Below are 19,691 nucleotides of genomic sequence, written 5' to 3' on the forward strand. Positions count from 1 at the left end.
TCCTGTATTATTAATTGTGATTGGATATAAAAGAGTAAGGAAAGGAACACCAAGTATTACTGCTTGACTTAGTCTTTTTACCATTATGAATGGAGTAGGGAAACAATGTCCATTATTGCATACAACAGCATTAGATAATTTATATTTGATGATTAATCTACTTCCATCAGCAATATTCAATATTTTGGTGGTTTTGTCAAAATATTTTGTAGGTACTAATCCTTCATTAATGCAGTTTAAATCTGCTCCAGAATCTACTAATGCTAAAGATTCAAAATTATAATCATTATTAACTACGATTTTTACTAATACAAACCATTTTTGAGAAATAATTTTATTTATTAAATTCACAGATTTATTATTGTTTAATTCTTCTAATTTTATTCCTGATGATTCAGGTTGGTCTGTTTGACTTATTTGTTCTGTTTGCTTTATTAAATGTTCAAATTCTATCTCATTAGTGTCTGTAATATTTCCTATTACTTCATTTTGTAATTCTATTATTTTAATTCTATTTTTTAATTATTGTATTTCTATTTTTACTTCATTTAACTCCTTTTTTAATTCTATTATTGTTGGTTCTTTTTGAACTATATCTTTTTTATTTATTCTTTTAATAATTTTTGTAAAATTATATTCATCTGGGGTTTTTATCAAAGGAGTAGGTTTATTTTTGGCTTTAGTAATATTAATGAATTGTGTTATAGTTTATCGTTTTTCCTCTGGGTCTGTGATTTTTTCTATTAAATCTAGGATTAAATTATATTCTTTAGATAACATATTACATGAACATTCTTGTATTTCTCTATCAGATTCTTCAGTACTAGTCCATATGAGATTCTCATCTTCAATATTTCCTATTAATGAGTTATCACTAGAACTTTCTGTATCGCTCTTATCAGAACTATCACTATGATATATTTGTATAATATCATATATTTGGTTTTTAATATTTTCATCTAATATTAGTGAATCTATTTTCTTTTTGACTTTACAGTTACTTTTATAATGGCCTACTTTTCCACACTTATAACACACAAGTAATTTTTTCTTTCCTTTTTTATATTTTTGTTTTGGTGAAAATCTTTTTAGAAATTTTTCTATTTTGTTTTTCTTATATGGATTTTTTTATTTTTTCTCATATTTATATTTTTTCTTTTTATAACTATTATCTTTAGATTTCTCGATATTATAACCAAATTGTTCACATAAATCTCCAAGCTCCTTTCTACCAGTCATTTTTTGTTTGTCTAATTATTTCTTTAATTTTATATCGATGCATAAGGCTAATCCTTCTGCACATATTTCAGCAGATAACTCTTCTAATGTATAAACAGAATAGGGTATTATACCTCCATGTTTACTTTTGAGTCTATTTTTTACTTTTTCAGCAAATAAGGATCTAATTGACTATATTCTCTAGTTAATAATCTTGAGAAAAACACATCTTTGTACCTTTATAATGTGATAATATTGGACATTTTAAATTAGATAATATATATATATATATATATATATATATATATATATATATATATATATATATATATGAGTAAACCTTACAATAGTTGGGCAGTTATAATGAATAGTAATATAGGTGGAATTCCAACCGTCAGATCTTCATCATGTGGTTCAGAATACATATCAATATAAAATTTTAAATATTTTTCTATAAATCGTATCATAATGAAGTTTTATAAGTGTGTACTAAAAATTAGGACGCACAATGAAAAAATATATAAAACTATTTTTCAAAATATAAAATGATCAAAATACCCTTGAAAAATGACAAGGGGTAATTTGGTCATTTTAAATTATCAAAAATAATTTTTTTATATGGTGCGCAATAGTGTTAGGTATATACACTCAAAATTTCATATTAATCAGATTTATAGAAAAACATTAAAATTAAAATAGTGATATGTCTTTTAAACCACTCGAAGAACAGTGATTTCGCCTACCCTCATTACTATCAAAACTACATCGCACTGTCACAGTTGTCTGGTAGTGTTTCAATTTTCAGTTTTTTTCTACAAATCCAAATTACTTGAAATATGAAGTGTGTGTACATATTAGTGAGTTGCACTTAATAAAAATATGAAAATAGTAATTCATAAAATATAAAGTTATCAAAATACCTTTGAAATTTATGGGGGTATTTTAATCAATTTATATTTTTTAAATTATTATTTCATATTTTTATTAGATGCACCTCACTAAGATGTACACAAGCTACAAATTTCAGATCATTTCGATAAGTAAAAAGAAAATAAAAAATAAAATTCTATCAGCTAATTGTGACCATGCGAGGAAGTTTGGATGGTGATGAGGGTAGGCGAAATCATGGTTCATTTCACCTACTGGCATTATATATATATATATATATATATATATATATATATATATATATATATATATATATATATATATATATATATATATATATATAAGAAAGGTCTTCCCAACAGCTATAGGCGAAAATGAACAGTGATTTGCCTTTGCTCTTCACTGTCCAAAGTTTATCGCACAGTCACGATTGTCCAGTAGTGAGGCACACCTAATAAAAATATGAAAACAATATTTCACACAATATAAATTGAAGAAAATACCCTCAAAAATTTTTGGGGGTATTTTGGTTAATTTATATTTACGAATTATTTTTTATATTTTATTAGATTATCTTATTTTTTGATGAACACATGCTTCAAATTTTAGATCATTCCGATTTATAGAAAAAAAATTAAAATAAAAACACTATCGGACAACTGTGACCGTGCGATGAACTTTGGACGGTGGTGAGCATAGGCAAAATCACTGCTCATTTTCGCCTATAGGCATTGTGTAGTGTTTTCCATATATATATATATATATAGGGAAAATATCGTACAGAACCTTAGTTCTCCATTTTATTTCATCGTAGACCCTCCTTCAATTTTTCTTTCAAGCGACGTAACCCTCAACACCTAACCCCCTCATCCCTTATTTCCCCCAATTATTCACTTTTGGCAATAAAAACTCATCCCAACAAAGTATTTTATTTCAACTCAATCCAAAATCCTTTTTAACCCTCCTTTCCCCTGTTTTTATTTTCACTACGGTAATCTCTCTCTCTGTACATCAAGGCACCAAGAAACCTTGATTTCTATACAAAGAACATACAAGAAATACAAAGAAAAAGAGGAAAGATTAAAATTAATACGGATCAAAGAGAGAGATTGAAAAATTAGAATATAGATAACAGTGAGAGAGACAATAAAAAAGAGAATAATGACCTAAGGGGGGTAGAGAGAGACTGGAAGGAAAAGATTGATATGACAACAACACCAAAAAATGGGAAGAATGGAGGTTTCGAAGGCAGAGAGAGAGACAAAGAGAGAGAGAGTATCAAATGGTGAGAGCAATGGATGTTTTGAAGGCAGGGGAAGAGAGAGACATAGAGAGAGATGAGAGAGAAAGAGAGAGACTTACCATGAGAGTTGAGCAGACTTTACCGAATGGAGAGAGAGAGCCATTGTTGTAGTAGAAAGATAGATTACCGTAGTGAAAATGAAAACAGGGGACATGAGGGTTAAAAAGGATTTTGGTTTGAGATGGAATAAAATAGTTTGTTGGGTCGTATATATATATATATAGATATATATGAGCTATTTTAAACTTCACAACCCTTCAAATTACAAACGTTCAAGATAGAGAGAGCTATGAAGGGTGAATTATTAATTTTGTTGTCTATTTTTTTTTTTTAAAAGTTACTTTTGTGGGGCAAATTTGTAAATATTACTACAAGACAGAAGGTATTTTTGTCATCTCCATAAAATGGTAAAATTGAAATTTTAATGAAAAGACAATGACACTCTATAAATAAAACTTCAGGACACTAAATTTCAAAATGCCATTGTACTTTTGTGAAAATTTAAATAATGCCCTTACTTAATGGTAAAGTTACCTATTTAAATATCTTTTTAATAAAAATAATGATTGTTTTGATAAATACACCCATCACAACCCCTTCTAACTTGAACCTTTGTATTTTGAAGGGTTGTTAACTCTAGACAAACCCTATATATATACATAAACCCAAATTAAAGGAAATAAACAATGTCAAAAGTCAATTACAAAACAAAGAAACATTTCTTTGTACATTAAAACAAGAAATTAAATATAAATATATAGAAGAACAAATACAGGATCCTTTGATCCAACAAAAGATTCAATCAATACAAAAACAAATAGAAACCACTATATGTAGTGAGCATCCTAATGCTTTTTGGGAAAGAAAAAAGCATAGTATTAGTCTACCCAATGAACAAGGTTTTGATGAAAAACAAATACCTACAAAAGCTAGACCAATACAAATGAATAATATCTTACTTGATATGTGTCGCAAAGAAATCGCAGATCTTCAACACAAAAAATTAATAAGATCAAGTTCCTCACCTTGGAGCTGTGCAGCCTTTTATGTAAATAAAAATGCCGAAAAAGAACGAGGAGTTCCTCGCCTTGTTATCAATTATAAACCTCTTAATAAAGTCCTAAGGTGGATTAGATATCCTATCCCCAATAAAAAAGATTTATTAGATAGAGTTGCTAATGCTTGTATCTTTTCTAAATTTGATATGAAGTATGGATATTGGCAAATACAAATTCAAGAACAAGATAAATATAAAACTGCATTTAATGTACCATTTGGTCAATACGAATGGAATGTTATGCCTTTCGGTTTGAAAAATGCCCCATCAGAATTTCAAAAAATAATGAATGACTTTTTCAATTCTTATCATCATTTTATGATAGTCTATATAGATGATGTTTTGATTTTCTCTGAATCAATAGATCAGCATATCAAACATATTAATACTTTTATTCATGCTGTCCAGAATGCTGGATTAGTTGTATCAGCTAAAAAGATTACTTTATTCAAAACCAATATTAGATTTCTAGGACACATGATCCACCATGGCACAATTATTCCCATTGATAGATCAATTCAATTTGCTAATAAATTTCCTGATCAAATACTTGATAAAAAAGAGCTTCAACGATTCTTAGGATGTTTAAATTATGTTAGTGATTTTTATCCTAACTTGGCCATCGATTCTAAACCATTACATGATAGACTCAAAAAGAATCCTCCACCATGGACACATATCCATACCCATGCAGTCCAAATAATCAAACAAAAGGTAAAAACTCTTGTTTGCCTTTCCCTTCCTCATCCCACTGCTTTCAAAATTAAGCCCCACACTAAAAACCAATTTTGAAACCATGTGGGGAATCTTTCAAATATAGGTAGCCGGAATTGAAGGTACCAGCTGTGTGTGTTATTTGGATTTTGATAATAAAAGAATTTATGCCAGGCTTCAATATATTCGGCATACTTATAATATTTATAGGAAAAATCTGGGTTGTGCAATTTCTTTTCTTGCGCGGGATTACAACCCCACTCATCATAGGAAAGTAGCTTTTTTATTTGAACCTTACAGTAAGCAATTACTCTGGTGTTCTGCTGGTAATAGTGAACCACAAAAATAGACTCTGTCTCCATTAAAATGGCCTCATAGTATTCTCTGGCTTTTACACCATTGGTTGGGTTCAAATGGTTGAGCAAATATAATGGTACAAGTTTAATCGGGTCTGTATGAATGTGTTGTTCATCTATGGTAATATCCATGAGATAGACTCGTTCAATATATGCGGATCTAGGCATATTAGGTATTGAAGCAGACTTGGATTGGGCTGGAGAATATATAGGATTTGAAGCATGTGCTTCGGGATAGATGATTTGATGAATAGGAGAGTGTGAAGGTGAACGTATTGCCAAAGGCGAAGGTTCTCCTTCAAATGGTATTATATTAGTCATTGGGCGTTTATCGTGGCGAGAAGTGCCTCGAGAACCCATTATAGGTGCAAGTGAAATAGTATTATTTTTATTTTCGTTGAACAGCTGTAGTGCAAGGGACAAAGGTGATTCATCGTTGCTGTCGGTATATATATATATATATATATATATATATATATATATATATATGCTGGCGTAAGCCCATTAGCTTATAGCTACATATAGGCTCAAGGCCCAGATTGAATATCGGCTGATCTGACAAACACGACATTATTTTGTATTTGAAATTTTTTTTTTTTTTTTTTGAAATTGAAATCTTGTAAAATTTTAGACGTCCATTCTTTTCATCAATGTGCACCTAATAACAATATTAAAAATTTTATTGTAAAAAATAAATTGACCAAAATAGCCAAAAAATATTTGGGGGTATTTTGGTCAATTTATTTTTTACAATTTTGTTTTTATATTGTTATTGGATTCTACTATTTTATAAAACACACCCCCAAAATTTCATGTGATTTGGATTTATATAATAAAATTAAAATTAAAATACGAAATACAATTGTGATCATTGGATTGATCCAGATTCAATAGAGGCTGTTGGGCTTATACGTAGCTGTAGGCTAGTAGGCCTAAGCAACACACATGTGTATATATATATATATATATATATATATGGATGATGCTCTTATTAGCCCAAGGGCTAACAGGTAGATATGAGCCCAACGACCCAGATTGAATCTGGGCCGATCTGACGATCACGGATGCTCGATAGTATTTTAATTTTAAATTTGTTTCTACAAATTCAAATTACTTGAAATTTTACGTGTGTGTTCATAAAAAATACGTGAATCTTCGAAAAATATCAAAAAAATATTTTACATAAAAAATAACCAAAATACCTATATAAGTATTTTGGGATATTTTGGTTAATTTATTTTTTGAAGATTTTTTTTTTTATATTTTTATTAGGTGCTGCTTGATGAGAATAACACATGTCTAAAATTTAAAGTGATTTGGATTTATAAAAAAAAAAAATTAAAATTCAAATTCGAAATGAAATTATGACCGTCAAATGCCCAGATTGAATTTGGGCCGACATGAAGATTTTCCTATATATATATATAATGCCATTGCAATATGTATGGTGGGCTATGGCCAAGGCCTTGCCTGGCCTACTTGGAGCCCTCGTACTATAAAAGTAGTCAGTCTCTAGAAAATCTTGCTATGTCGTGAGAGAGTTAGCTCCTTTGGACTTGACAAGCTGTTTTTTTTTTTTTCTAGGAAAAATTACGTATGAATATTCTTTCAATGCGTTTATTACTGTTTTGGTTATGATTTTTTTAAAAATAGAGTTAATTACGTACAGACCTTGTATAAATTTATAAATTACAATTTGCTCCGTTTATAGGCAAATATTACAACTAAGGTCGGTTTGACAGGCTTTGTTTTTTGATGAAATTAACCCTCGGTCCGGGGATTCCATCTCGGGAACACTTCTAATTTTTTTTTTCAATTTCCATTCGTTGGGCATTGCCCGATGGGATGAGGGCATTGTCGATGGGACGGGGGCATTTCCCATGCGGTCCAAGGATTGTATCTCCAGAGAGCTTTCTGAATCCCTTAAACATGAAAAACCCAATTTCTGATCACTCTTCTCTCTCTCTCTCTCTCTCTCTCTCTCTATATCTATCTACAGTCGATCGGCCCAAGATTGAACGCTAAGATCTCGACACATTTCTATAATATCGGCGTGATTTCAAAAATCCGATGAGTTTTTCTTTACTTTATACCCTATTTTTTGGATTATTAGTTGCTTGATTAGGGTTTTTCATAGAGGAAGTACGATTGTTAGATTGTTGGTTGCCATTCAAAGAAGATGATTAGGATTGCTAGAATAGAGAATACCACCAGGTAAAACAATAAAAAATGAAAAACAATTGTTAGGGGAATCAACAAAATCATGAAGTTTTTGTTATTGACATATGTTGTTGTTTTATTTATTGAATCTAGTGTAAAATCAGTGGTTTTGGTGTTATATTATCTTTTATACATGTAATTTACTTTTTAATTTAGTTATTCTGTATTGTGTCATGCTCAATTTGTAATAGCTCTTAGAAATTTACTGAAAATCTCATGAAATCATGAGTTAGGGTTTAATTAGAATGAAAATGCCAAACTTTCTTGGGTTTTATTTGGATTTTATCTTCTTTAAATGCACTGCAGTATTTTTTGTGGTTTCTGAATAATTTTGGGGTTGGGACTTTAAATTTATTTAAAATTCATGAATTATATTTGATTTATTGAGAATAGTATTCTGATTTTATTATGAGAACATGAAGAAAATTTGGATGAATAGTCTATGACTAGAAATATTTTGGCCCTAGAAAAGTAATTAAAAAAAATACAAAATGAAAATTATTTGCAACATGTAAATAAGGTTGATCACTTTGTGCATTCAAACATAAATTTCAAGTAGCAATATTCACATTTCTAATCAGGCCATCCTTTTCCCTTAGGAAAACATCTCTTTATCCCCTATTTTTAACCTCCATATCTCATAGGACTCAAGAATTGAAAATATTACTTGTAAGCAAAAGGTCTCAATCTTTTCTATCTTACAATCCCCTGGACCCTTTTGACCATAAATTTTTGACCCAAACAAACACTAAAATGACACCCTTTTCAAACTCCATCTCTCTCTCTTCGCTTCTCGGAGAGTTGACCAGTCAAGGGATTTAGCTTGAGCTCGAACACGAGCACACCTTCTTATGTGTATGAGAGATGGAGTTTTAGAGAGAGATGGAGTTTGAGTTTTAGAGAGAGAGATGGAGTTTTGAGAGAGAGAGACGAAGTTTTAGAGAGAGAGAAATAGAGTTATTTCATAAGTTGTTAAGGTCAATAATACATGGTCAAAAGGGTTTAGGGCGTTGGAAGATAGAAAAGATAGAGTCCTTTTGCTTACAAGTAATATTTTCAATTCTTGGGTCTTAAGAGATATAGAAGTTAAAAATAGGGGATAATAAGATATTTTCCTTTCTTTCTTTGGTAAGTCCCATTATTCTAGGATTCAGCCTTTGCTACTACAATCGAAGTTGCACATTCATAATGCACATATGCACAATGCAGACATCAGTTTTTTTTTTTTTTTTTTTATATACAACATGTTATATTCTTATGTAATTGATGGATGGTTTATGTATTGTTTATCTTAGGATATTTCACTTTAATATCATGACTTCTTTTAAACCCCTGTTATTATGTAGAAATGATGAGTGTTCACTGAGCCTTGCACAATATGAGAACAATATTCAATCTCAACCATTACATTTTTAAAAATATGCAATTCTAGCTGTTGCAATGGTAGTTGTTTCCTCAATTAAGTTCTTTAGTACTAGTCTAAATATGCAATTCTAACTGTTGCAATGGTAGTTGTTTCCTCAATTAAGTTCTTTAGTACTAGTCAAGTAAACCAATATAAATGATTTCAATGCATTCACTATGTTATGATTTCAATGCATTCACTTAAATTGGAATATAGTGCTACAGATAAGATGGAAAATGAAGGGACTAATGCTTGAGAATTAGAGGATGATGTCCTATTGTACCTGAAAGAGAATCACATCTTTGAATTGGTGTCTCGAGAAAAGGTAGAGACAAAAATGCAATCGTTTATGTCAGTTTTTGATAGGATGAAGTACAGTAATAAAATTCACATCATATGCATGTTGTTAACAATCTACACACTAAAGTGTCATTGCTGTTTATAGACAAGACCAATAATTTACATCAACGATTCCTATTTTGTTGTCAGGTCATGGCCCATTACAGAGGAGCAGCATGCGATTGTTGAGAGGGTAGAGTTGTTGCCATTGGTGCAACTAGTAGAGCTAGAACCCAGATCTATTGATCATCCATTGATGATTACTACGGCGGAAAGGTGGCGTCCCGAGACGAACACACATCTACCGATATGCATCAGAGAAATGATGCCCATGTTGTATGATGTATGGCAGATACACCGGCTAGATGTCACTAGTGATTCCGTGCTAACCAGGGATTGCCGACCATATACGACATACATAGACGAGTGGCTCAGGGATTGCCCAGAGGAGTGTAAATTGCATACGCTAAAGTTCAATTGGTTGAGAAGTAGATTCATTGACATACTTGAGAATGCAACACAGGTTGTAATAGAGCAACACATGATGGCTTATTTGCTTATCTGCACTAATAGCTGCCAACAGTATCCCCTATATGTTGCCAACAGTATCCCCTATATGTTCCCTTCAGGAACGTACCATCCAAGACTACAAGACGCCTACAACCATACATAAACTCATACATACATGGACCAAACACTAGAAACAAATGCTGAAAGCTAGATTGAGGATCTATTAGTATATACCCTACATTGGGGTAGGTGAGTCGTATCTTCTCCATGTATAAGGGTAGCTTTATAAATGACTACTTATGTAAGCCAAGTATTATTTCAGTCGCGATTTCTTTTCCCTGCCATGCTTGCATGTATGTCAATGGGACACTATGTTCCCCATTAATATATTTGACAATATATTTTGGAGTGAGCTCCATCTTATCAGTCAAACGGGCTTTAATTTTTCTGGCAACCCACTGGCTACGTGCTAATGGTTGATGAGACAATCCAAGTTGACATGTACATGTATGCTTTTCTTCATCTTTCCCACTTTAAAAAATTGAGTGGGATGATCCCTAGAGCGTTGAATTTCCCATTTGCACCCCTCTCCAGCACAAATTGCAACTACGCGCTCTTGGTCATTTCTTTTGTATCTCATGTTAAAATCACGACATATGGCATAATCAACCACATGTTCTCAAAGAGCCCTGACATTCTCAAAAGTTTATCCGACATGCAGATCAACTCGAGTGCACTGTAGAGGGTGTGGCATGTCCAATATATATTGCTCATCACGATCTGATCCAGTCTCTATGTCTTCATTTGAGTTTGTCTCGCATGCATGTGCTTCGTTTTGGACGACGGGGTTGGGCAATGGTTCAATGGGTTGCCTAGGAAGTCATGGCTAAAGAATTCAATCAGTATTGATTATAGATAATGAAATACCAACATAATCATACAAATCATAATTATTAACTGATCCTAGTTGATGGACCACTAATCTTAGTTGATGGACCACATGATGGACTTGCATCATCCACTCTTTGTTGATGATCCATATGTGTTGGTTCAGAAGATAAGTTTGAAATACATTCATGAATACTAGAAGCTACTAATATCATACATATCACATCTCCATCTTCGTTTAACTCTAATAAATTTTCATTTTCTTGATATATAACTGTCAAATTATTTGGGTCGCAACGTGTAATAGTTGCCATATGTGCCTTCAACTGCTCCAAAGACTGACCTCCCCTATACAATATGGCTTTTATATTACCACCCTTGTAATAAATTTTTCGTCAGTTATATTTCACTAAAAAATATCACCATGACGACAGACCAATCTAACTCCATCAGTGGCCATTCTTATCACTTAAATGAAGGAATTGTAGAGTTAATGTGAGGTAGCTCGATTAAAGACACCGACATATGAGTGCAACTATAATAAATTGCATTGTATAACTAAATCAATAAAAATCAAATTACATGTGTGAATACAAAACAATAATCTGTATAACTAAATTAAAAATTGAAGTACATGCTTAAATGAGAAAATATCACACAAAGCACTGATTTTCGACTATGTTTCAAAAATAAAAAAAACCCTAAACGAAATTTACTACTTTGACCCTAATAAAACAAAGGAAATTTAATACTTCATTGAGGAGCCATAAGAATTTTCAGTAGTTTTTTGTTTCTTTTTTGTTTCCCATTTGATAAAAAACCCTAGATTTAGATTCAAATCTAACAATCCAAGCTTCTAAAAAATGTAAGGAGAAAAAAAACTCACCTGTTTAAAAAAAAAAACTCACCTGTTTCTCGCTGAAATCATAGTAATAATGCGAGAAAACCGCCTCTAGATGCTTTGCCGTTTGGCACTTTAGAGAGAGAGGGTTGGGAGAGATAAGCGTAAGAGAGAGCACGATTTGAAGGAGCACAATATGGAAAAAAAAAAGGGCTCGTTGATTTATATAGTTGGTCGCAGGGTAATCCAAGGATGCAATTCTTGGGTCAAGTTTACTTAAAATAGTTTATCAACTAGCGGTCCAGGCCAGTATCCGCAAACCGATATTTTATAAAGAGCGCCGAGATTAAACTTAAGAGGTCCGAGGATTGGAACCTCGGATCGTAACTGGACTTAACGTAAGCGCTCTTGGGATATAATCCTCGGACTGCATGGGAAATGCCCTAGTCTCATCGGGCATATAGCTAAGAAATCAGCCATATTGGCCTCTCTATAAGCTCTTCTTTATACCTGAGATGGCCGAAACTTCGCGGGATCTCTCACCGGTTGGAAATGCGGGAAAAAAAAAGAAAAAAAAAAAAAAGGGGTTGTTGGCAGCCTCTATGTAAATTTCACCAAAATTTGACCCGTACCATAATAAATGCATTGAAATCCTTGTCCGTATATCAATTTTCCTATTTTCTATTTCTCTATTCCAGTATTGCTTGTATGGTTCCTTGTGGCTCGGTACGAGCGTGAGAGATGATCTAGGCTCGTCCTGAATCGACTTGTCGAGTTTAACACTGAATCCCACATATCAGTAACTCTATGCTCAAGCGTGAATTCATGCATTTTACTATGGTAAGAACTGAACTAGTAAAGTAAAAGTTGGAGGAAGCCAACAAGCCCCCTATAGCGCCTAGCTCCGGGTACTCGGCCCACCGACTGAACCCGGCACTTACCTGTAATTCTCCACCTCCAACAATGAACAATGTGCATTCGGCGTCCAAAGCATGTAGCGCTGCAACCATCTCTTCACCCATTTTTGCCATCTTCTCTCTGTAGGACGCAATCCCGGTTTCCTCGTACCACTCCTAAACTTTTGCAGGGAAATCTTGTCTAGGGCCTCCTCCTTCATGGCAAAGGAGATGTACACGGTGTTGCCATCACCTGATGACGCAGTCCGTAATGTTTCAGGATTCATTGCCTCCTCGTAGGTATGAACCGGCCTTCTTGACCCCTCCGGAGTGTCAGACGATAAGAAGCGCACCAATGTGAAGCTAATGCCTGGATGCTCGGCCATCCTACTGCCAAGAGTGAGGGCTTCACGGTCACTGGCACCCCAAAAGAACAGCCCGATGATGTTGTGGGACACGCGGGTGGCAGACCTTAAGGTCATCCCCCCAAGGCCCCGGTACACAATTATTCCCACCGGACATGGTGCATGGTGTAGCACCTTGTTATTGAGCCACAGTAAAGCCGAACTGCATAACTGCATCTTGCCATCGAATGTGTGGACCTTGTGAAAAGGGAGGATAATAATGGAGGCCCCCGTATCATCAGCTATGTGGCAGACATCCTCATGCATGTTGAAGACGAAGGAGATGGCTGAGCTCCGCCACACCGGTATTCCTGTGTCTGTTGCGTATGCCTCAAATGTGGCATCTATTTCCTTCGTCTCCTCCCCTACCAATGTGTCTGTAACACTTTGCCGATACATCAGTTGCGCGGCTGTCTGGTCATTGTACTCAATCAGGTGCAGAGTCTGGACAGCAAGAGGCGATGCACCAGAGCGACGACATACCTCAATGATGTTGATGGCACCGGTTACGTCGACCACAGTATGCAGGCAAACCAGCAGGCGCAGCTGGGCACCATGGCTTCTTTCCATTCCTAGGTGTGAGTTGGCGCCCCACAGTTCGGGCCTCTTATCAAAAAACTCAGCTTAAGAAAGCATGTTTTATAGTTCAACACTCGGGCACGCAACAGATGGCAGGACAAAGAAAGGATTTTTAGTGAGTGTATAGAGATTAATAATTTTCTTTATTTTTGTGAGTTTTCTCCTTGTACATGTATTTTTTTGAGGAATAAAATTTCAAGTTAACATTAAAATAAAATAAAAATAATGATGATGTTAATAATAATAATAGCAGTAGTAAGTGGTTTTTGAAAAGTCTAGTAGCAAGTGCTTATTAAATATAAAAAATACAGTACAATCAATATGGTTGTCATAATAGTAATAGAGAAAGTATACAAAGGGACCAAGTAATTTTTGTACAATTGTCCATTAGATTTAAATTTAGGTGGTATAAGAGTGTCACTGATTAAACTCAAAATTCAATAAACAAAAGAATCTTGAACTTTATAATAAACCCATGCCATCCAATATGATATGTACTTACTAAAAGTAATTGTGACCTTCTTATAACAGAGATAGATGGTGTCATAGTATGTAATCCCATAATAATAAGGGTATCATTTATATAAGTTTTCAACCTTAAACAACCCAAATAGAGGGCATCTCTAAATTATTCTAAAAGATGTAGTTTCAGAGTAGGAAAACTTTGTGCTAACCTAAAAAAATGTTTTCATCCTTAATCATGAAATTTAAAGCTCTAAAAATGATGTAGATCGAGCACATCTATAAACACTTAGAAATCTTGAAATGAACGGTCCAGATAATGCGCTATAAGATGCACTATTTTCAAGACTTGAAATTAAAATTTTTCCATATCCATACATCTCGAGGTCAAGATGCTTAATTGAAGAGTTTACGGCATCAAAATAATACGTTTTGGTGGGTTTTGAGGTGCAGATTACTTCTAGAGTATAATGTTTAGTTTAACGTTGATAATTCTTTAGCATACAACTTTTCCCCTAAAATTTTTCCTAATAATAATAATAATAATGCCCATGTAGTTTGTCTTTTTCCCTAAGGGATCGTTTGGATCCTAGGGTAAACATAACGTGGTTTTGTATAACGATGTTATCCCACAAAAAAGCACGTTTGATAACTTTTTGGATATACAAAATCATGTTTTCTGTAACCAAGAAAGAGGACCAAGACATGGGTTGTAAACACCCTCTCGAAATTCTGGCTAAGGGAACTCCTGAAAAACCTCCATTTTGAGCCCAAAAGACCACAAAAATCCTAGTAGACCATAAGCAGCCTAGACCCAATATAATTGTCTCAAAACCATATATAAAAAAACTATCCAAAGTTGAAATAGACCCCGAGAGCTTTCTAACGGTCCAAGAAACATGCAAATCGGACCTACGATTAAAATGATCCAACAAATAAAAATTTAGTTCCTATGAGATCTAAGTGTAGGCCCGCAGGCCCAGACGCATCATGCATCAAACACGTTTTCTTTAATTAGATAAGACCAAAACATTAAGAAAATTCTAAACACTTTTAGAAAACCATGTTTTTGGTATTTTTATGATACAAAATTTTGAATAGATTCTTTTTATCTCAATAATCAATAAAAAAAAATAAAAATAAAAGTTCGATTTCAATCCTAGATACGGTCAAAACAAGTCTCCTCCAACAACAAATCTAGAAAATTCCAAAAAGAAGGAGAAAAATTACCAAGTTGAATCCTATAAATACACCCCCTCTATATCCCAAAAATAGACTAGAAAAGAGATGAAGAAATCCCTTAGAATTTCCCAAAATTAGAAAAATAGCCCAAAAAACTCAAAAATAGAAAAACCATTAGAAAATTCCTAAAAGATTAAGAAAAATCCCAAGAAATAACAAAAAATCCATGAAGTCACATTCAATTTTAGGAGATCCCAAAACCTTAAGAAACTAAGTACATTCTCTTCCAATCTCAAGAAAAAGGCTAGGTAGGCCCTACCTTTTTTTTTTTTTTTTTTATGTTCTTCCCTTAGAACCCTAGATCAAGGGTAAAAAACCTTAGATCTATCAATTCCAGCAAGCAAGGGTATCTAAAAGAGGAGATGGTGGCGCGAATCCGAAGAGCGGCCTGATCCAAGCCTGAAACTTTGGGTTTTGGGTCCCTAGAGGTAAGTATCTTTTTTTTTTTTATTAATTGAGTTTGTTTTTCTTTATTTAATTCTCTGCTTTATTTTATTTTTTTCTTGACATTAATTTATTATTAGATTTAATTAAATTTGAAAGATGTTTTTAGGTCAAAATACGGATTTGGAGCTAGCGCTGCCAGTGGACTTGGAAAGATGCTAGATCTATATAAATCTTGGAATTTCTGAGCCCATAATTCAAGCGATCCCACTTTCTCTACCTTTTAAAAAATATAACCCAATTTTACAAAGATTTGAGTAGATCTCATCCCATAGATCGGTGCAAATCGGAGCGTAAATAGTTTGGTGCCTACTGTGGGGCACTTGAGCTTCAGATCCGTATTTTAGACTTTAAAAAAAGCTTTTTTTTTTTTTTGTTTTTTTTTTTTTCTCGTATTTATTTTTTCAGAAACAAAAAAGAAAAAAAGAAAAGCAAGATAGATTTGAAAATATTTTCTTTTATTAGGTTCTATCGTTTCTTTCTAAATCTTATCTTTTCTCTCTCCATAAAAAAACTAGGATTTTTTTCTCTTAATCTTGATCATATTTTATATCATATTTATCATATTTTTTTTTATCATCTTCTTTTAGATCTATCTTGATCATTTTTATCTTTAGATCTTCTTTTACATTCATTGTTTAGATCATCTTTAGATTTATCTTGTAGATCATCTTTATTATCTTTGCTTTTTTTAGATCATCTTTAGATCCATCTTGATCATCTTTTATATCATCTTTATCATCTTTTTTATATCTTTATTCATTCGTGCTTATCATCTTTTAGATCTATCTTTGGATCCATCTTTTAGATCATCTTTATATTATTTAGATCATACTTATCTTCTTTAAGAGTATCTTTATCTTTTTAGAGAGAATATTTATCCCTTTCTTAAACAAAAACAATAATTGTTTATCTCTTTTGATAAAATAATTTTTTTTTAAATAGGAGAAAAAAAAGAGAGATCTAGTCTTTTTCTGCTTTATCTGTTTAGATTAGAAATGTATCTCATATTTTTCATCTTATCTTTTGCTTTTAAGCCTTATCTGCATATCTTAGAATTTTCTTGACTTTATCTTTTTTTTTAGAAAAAAAAATCTCGTTTTTTTTTTCCTTTTAGAAGCATATTTATCTCATTTTATTAAAAAGACATCTTTCTTAGATAAATTAAAGAAAAAAAAGGGGGATAAAATTCAAAAAAAAGGAAAAAGAAAAACAGATTTTCGTGCATAGACTTGTAGTTATGTCCATAATTCATGGTGACTTAGTTATTAAAGTCTATTGCATCATCTAGGCCTCCAAGGAGGACTAGACCCATGTGAACTTATGGCTCAGTTCCTGGGTCTATCCTGTCTCTGGTCAGTCGATGTAGAGTTTTAGTGGGTCCATAATCCCATAGCCAGGGCTAAGCCTAGTTAAGTCATCTGTAGTTCAGGCAAGTTGTGTAGTCTAGCAAGTCTGCATGGCTCGAGCTACTCAAAACAATCAGGGAATTCAACCCGGGACTAAAGTACAAGGTTTGACCCCACCTTCATCTCCTAAATCTAGGTCTAGGGAAGATGCCGCCCAATTAAAGGCGGACCTCCCACAAATTTCCAAGTCTAAAGGTGACGCTGCCCAACTAAGGGCACACCAACCATCTATATCGAAACCTAGAGTTGATGCTGCTCAATTAGGGGCGCACCACCCACCTCCTCAAAAGACCCATTTTATGGGCTACCAAACTTAGTAAGTTCCATAGCAACCAAGATGATGAACTCATCAGACAGGCTAACCTTTTAAACTTGTAGTCCTACCGAAGATTATGTCACGGGCCAAAGTAAGGCTAGACACTAAGGAAAACTAGAGAGTAAGACATCTTCACCTAAACCCAAGAGTTCATTAAGCTATGCCTCTATACCTCAAGGTTCACTCTTATCCAATTCTAGGGACTACGAGTCCCTTTCAATTTAGTGTCTTAAGAACTTACCCAAAGTCAAGGTTCTCTTGCGACATGCTTCTAGTTGAGCCACCCACCCAACCTAGGGTGTTGAGTCGTTAATCAGGTTAGAGTCAGAGGACCTCTCTAGCCTTTGATATGTGAGTTTTACCCTGTTGGCGAGTTGGCACCGCTAATCTTCTTGTCCTCCACCTTTCATAGAACCAGCTTTACCACGAGACCGTTTATCCTATAGCCAGTCCAGACCTGACTCTCCTCATGTCATGTATACCCACCAATGCAGCCTCTTCAGGGCGCCTCAGTCCCACACCATTATTCATAGGTTGCTTATTCATCCCCTATTTTAACTAAGTATTTTTCAAGTCAGCCATACCGGTCGGCTCTATACCCTCCGTCCGCACCTCGAGCCTCCAATCATCCTTACCCGGGATATCCTGTCAACCAGGCCCTTAAGTCTACACTACCTCTCTCTTCGGATCCAGCCATTTTGCAGGTTCAACCTGCTCTTAGTCTGATGCAGTCCATATCAATTGCATCTCCTGCACCACAAATTATGTCATAAGTTCTAGGGAGCCAACCAACCTTTGAGGTTAAAACCCCTGAGTCAATTGAACTCGCCCAATTGAAAGGCGAATTATCTACATTTTAAGAGACCCTGGCTAAGATCAAAATTCCAAATATACTCCCTCCATGATCTTATGACAAGGATGTTCTTGAGGATATCGAATCCGTTCCTCTAGGTTTCGAATTCCCTCAATTTGAAAATAGGTTCAATGGGAAAGATGATCCTAAAAATCACACCACCACTTACCTATTGATCGTTCCTGCACTTGAAGAGAAACCGCACTGTCTCAAGGCCATATTTCAGTACACTTTCTCTGGACAAGCTTTAACATGGTTTTGGGAGGTAGTTACTAAATACCCAAATCAAACTCCCGATGAGTTGTTTCAATGTTTAGTTGAGCAATATCGCGGGACCAGAGAGGTCAATGACCCTTGATGAATTGGTCTCCACCAGGCACAATCCGAATGAGTTATTCATAGATTTTGTCCAACGATTTAGAGAGGCTGCATCAAAAGTCATTGATTGCACATTTTCTGTAGCCTCTAAGATTGGTATGGCCATAGAGAAGTCTTCCCTTGAGTATAAACTCTACCTCAGTAAAAATATTCGTCCTTTCTCTTTTGACTCAATGGTAGAAATGGTGTCACATTATGAGAGCAAAGGAGTGGGCCCGAGATTGATCATCAGTTACACGAGGGCAAGAGCTTGATAAAACCATGCTGAGGCAAGAGCCAAATGAAGTCTTGATGAAACAAGAGCTTGACTACGGTGAAGATTCATCTGAATGTGACCCTGAAGAGATGACAATTGAAGAATGTGGAGTCGATCCCGAGTCAGAATCATCACCACTATCGTTTAAGGACATAGATGGGGCTAACTTATGGAAAAACTGGGAGATGTCAGATGAAACAAGTGAAGATGAAGAAGTCTTATTTGGTATCAACTTAATAAAGATTGATGAGTTAAAATCCCTGCTCAAGCCTGAAAATCATCCAATATGGCCTTCGGGAATAGGAAGAAACCGCCTTGAAAATGAAGACATAAATGGTAGGGTGACGTATTTATTAAGGAATTTCATAAACCAAATGATGAAAATTGCCTTAGCTCTGGGTCTATTCCATAGGGAGCTCCTATAGAATTCGAGAAGTCCAACCTACAAAAGGAGGAAACAATTCCAGCAATCCCAGTAAAAGTTGAGAATACGATGATACAAAGGGATCAAATTATCAACCCTATGAAAAAATTGCCTGATGAGAATTGCCTTAGCCCAACGACTATGTTCTAAGAAAAAATCGATGAACAAACTACCCCACAGGCAGTCGCAATTGAAGTGGAGGGAACTAAATTACAGGAGATACAAGACACCCCTATCCTAGACAGCGGGGGAGAGGCAAATAATCTAATTGAGAGTAACTATAGCAATA

General features: G+C 34.1%; 1 pseudogene; it reads right to left on the minus strand.

Moving 5' to 3' along the window:
* Window positions 1-12,045: 12,045 nt before the first annotated feature.
* LOC148782739 (cation/H(+) antiporter 15-like) lies at window positions 12,046-13,609 on the minus strand (annotated as a pseudogene).
* Window positions 13,610-19,691: the final 6,082 nt, after the last annotated feature.

Source organism: Amborella trichopoda, chromosome 3, assembly GCF_054954075.1.
Source record: "Amborella trichopoda isolate Santa Cruz 75 chromosome 3, AtrichopodaSantaCruz75HAP2 v2.0, whole genome shotgun sequence".
Lineage (NCBI taxonomy): Eukaryota > Viridiplantae > Streptophyta > Magnoliopsida > Amborellales > Amborellaceae > Amborella > Amborella trichopoda.